The 3527-nt window shown below is 47.7% G+C and overlaps 1 pseudogene; it reads right to left on the reverse strand.

Annotated features, from left to right (window-relative positions):
* Positions 1-3081: 3081 nt before the first annotated feature.
* LOC126186020 (5S ribosomal RNA) lies at positions 3082-3199 on the reverse strand (annotated as a pseudogene).
* Positions 3200-3527: the final 328 nt, after the last annotated feature.

The following is a 3527-nucleotide window of genomic DNA, read 5'->3' on the forward strand; positions in this document are numbered from 1 at the left end:
TTGGTGGCGGTGAATCTGTGTGCTTCCATTGAGCTGACTGGCGCTTTGTTTCGGGATTGAAAAATGGCATCCACGTCTCATCCATTGTCACAACCGACGAAAAGAAAGTCCCATTCATGCTGTCGTGGCGCGTCAACATTGCTCGGCAACATGCAACACGGGCAGCCATGTGGTCGTCCGTCAGCATTTGTGGCACCCACCTGGATGACACTTTTCGCATTTTCAGGTCGTCATGCAGGATTGTGGGCACAGAACCCACAGAAATGCCAACTCTGGAGGCGATCTGTTCAACAGTCATTCGGCGATCCCCCAAAACAATTCTCTCCACTTTCTCGATCATGTCGTCAGGCCAGCTTGTGAGAGCCCGAGGTTGTTTCGGTTTGTTGTCACACGATGTTCTGCCTTCATTAAACTTTCGCACCCACGAACGCACTTTCGACACATCCATAACTGCATCACCACATCTGTCCTTCAATTGTCGATGAATTTAAATTGGTTTCACACCACGCAAATTCAGAAAACGAATGATTGCACGCTGTTCAAGTAAGGAAAACGTCGCAATTTTAAGTATTTAAAACAGTTCTCATTCTCGCCGCTGGCGGTAAAATTCCATCTGCCGTACGGTGCTGCCATCTCTGGGACGTATTGACAACGAACGCGGCCTCATTTTAAAACAATGCGCATGTTTCTATCTCTTTCCAGTCCAGAGAAAAAAAAATCGGAGGCCTTAGAACTTGAATGCACCTTGTACCATGCAGCCACAGTTACAGCATGCAGGGTTTTTTCCTAGAGGATAGCACTGTTCCTCATACGTCATGCCCTAGCACCCTTTCCTGCCATAGGTTGTGATGTTGTGTCCGATTCGGTTCTCTCGGTGGCTCACCTTTTAGTACGTGTGATAGAGCGTTGCACACAACGGTTCCGTATTCGAATCAAGAGCTTGCCGACATGGTGTTTTCTCACGGAATGGCAAATGGTAACGGGTGGCGGGCAGCAAAGTTATATCAGGGGACCTATCCCCGCCGACAACAACTACATCATTCAATATTTGCAGCAGTGTTCCGCCGTTTGTCTGAGACACGGTCGTGTCAGGAAGCAGGAAATCACGAAGCACATAACCGAAAAGCACTGACACCAGCCTTGGAGAGAAATGTGTTTAACACTGTGAAAGGCGACCGCCGTATCAGTACCAGGTAGTTGTTGGCCCACCAGTACAGAGTAAGCCAGGCGACCGTTTGGAACATTCTCGATGATAATTATTACTATTATGATCACTTACGGCGTGTGAAAGGATTACTAGCGACAAACTTTCCACATCGGGAGCAGTTTTGTCACTGGTTTCTTCACCAGGCAACCACGTTTCCGGGATTTGTGTTATCCATCCTATTTACATATGAGGTCACCTTTATGCGAAGTGGCATCTTCAACTTTCCTCACAGTCATTTGCGGGATTGTATGCAGAACCCCCATAAATCATCAGCATCGATGCAGCCGGAATGTGTGGGCTGGGGTAACTGGCGACCGTATTTTGGAACCAGTCTTCCTTCCACGTCTTCTAACAGGCCAGACCTGCTGACGTTTCTAGCGGGTGACTTTGCCTCCCCTTCTGTAAGAAGTGCCATTGATGATTCGAAGGGTTATGTGGCTGCTACACGATGGTGCTTCAGCCACTTCGCCGTTAACATCCGGACGCATCTCAATGGTGTCTTCCCTGGTCGATGGATCGGACGAATGGGTCCAGTTGCATGGCCTGCTCGTTCACCGGATCTCAACACCAGAAGGTTATGAATACATCTCAAAAGTATCGTGTATGCAGAGCCTATTCCAGATGTGGAGACAATGGAGCAGCGTATTCATGCTGCCTTTGACACTGTTCGGATGCAGCTTGGCCGATGTGAAGGTGTGAGACAGAAAATGCTACTGGGAGTACACGCATGCTTTGAGGCACATGGAAATCATTTTCAACACATACTGTATCTGTGACTGCATGGTACAGCGAATATTAGACCGCAGTCTGTAACAAGGTATGACTGAATAAAAGGTCACTAGCATGGAAACCATGCATTTCCGGACATAAGTCCATTAGACCTTTTTTGTTCCGTATCCTCTCATTGATCAATCTCTAGAGTTTGTACACGGTGGAAAAAACACTCTGTATATGCACCTGCAGAATATCAAAACAAGAATACAGTTGAAATAATGTTGAACATATAGGTGCGTAAGGTTGACATATTACACACATTTATTACTTAGTATTTTTCACGTAGAATAACATGTGTTCTCGAACAAGGCTCCAAAATACTTCGGGTAGATGTGTGCACCCACCAGTCCTCTTCTCTCACGATGGTCATCCCGCGAGTAGTAGGACTCTTGGTTGTTACTCTGCTGTACAGTACTGGGCGCTCGAGCATTAGGCGGCTGCAGTGGGGCGCAGCGAGTGACAAATAACTGCTGCGTGCGGAAGTTTAAGAGCTGTACATTCAAAAAGTCATAACTGCGTACAGTCAGAATTACGTCCAATATTTTCGCAGGGGTCGACTGGTAGTACAGATATCTTGCAAGTGTCCTTTTCTCCCCTTAAAATATGAGGTTAGCTGGTTATTCTCCGTTGTTAGAGCATCGTTTACTGCCTCATTTATTAGTGGGTTAAACTGTGGCACTACTCGCTTAAAAGCCTTGGAGTTAATGGTAATGGGCCTGGTGCTTTTTTTAACTTGTAATTTAGCTATGGCTAGCGCCACTTCTTCCTGCAGGACAGGGCAAGTGACGGACTCCATTGTGTATTCTGTCTCTGTTAGAGCTCTTAAATTGGTGTAGTGTGGGTCGTCTGTGTTGCGGTTGTCATTGGTAAGGCGCTTAAACTAAAAACTAAACTCCTCCCGAACAGGCCATGAAGGTTCAACCGTACCGACCTGCCGCCGTGTCATCCTCAGCCCACAGGCGTCACTGGATGCGGATATGGAGGGGCATGTGGTCAGCACACCGCTCTCCCGGCCGTATGTCAGTTTACGAGACCGGAGCCGCTACTTCTCAATCAAGTAACTCCTCAGTTTGCCTCACAACGGCTGAGTGCTACCCGCTTGACAATAGCGCTCGGCAGACCGGATGGTCACCCATCCTAGTGCTAGTCCAGCCCGACAGCGCTTAACTTCGGTGATCTGACGGGAACCGGTGTTACCACTGCAGCAAGGCCGTTGGTATTAGTAAGGCGCTTGTAAAGCAGAAATTCCGTACTTCTCCACCCCTGCGTGAATGCTCCGTCATACCGCCTAAGTGTGGCTAGCATAAACGGCATTTTTACCCTTTAGTTAATCAGCTAGTGCGCCGCTCCGCCTATGTTGTCGCTTAATTGTGTTTGAACGAACTTGTCCCAATGTCGTCTTTTCGTTTTCAGTGCCAGGTCCTTGCATTGTCGCTTCGCCTCCCTAAACTGTTCTAGTTCTGTTTGTCTCTCTCTAGTATTTACTGCCCTCTGTTAGTATCTGCCTTCGTTTCTCAAATCCCTTTTGGGTCTGCTAAGATCGTTC

Source organism: Schistocerca cancellata, chromosome 4 (assembly GCF_023864275.1).
Source record: "Schistocerca cancellata isolate TAMUIC-IGC-003103 chromosome 4, iqSchCanc2.1, whole genome shotgun sequence".
Lineage (NCBI taxonomy): Eukaryota > Metazoa > Arthropoda > Insecta > Orthoptera > Acrididae > Schistocerca > Schistocerca cancellata.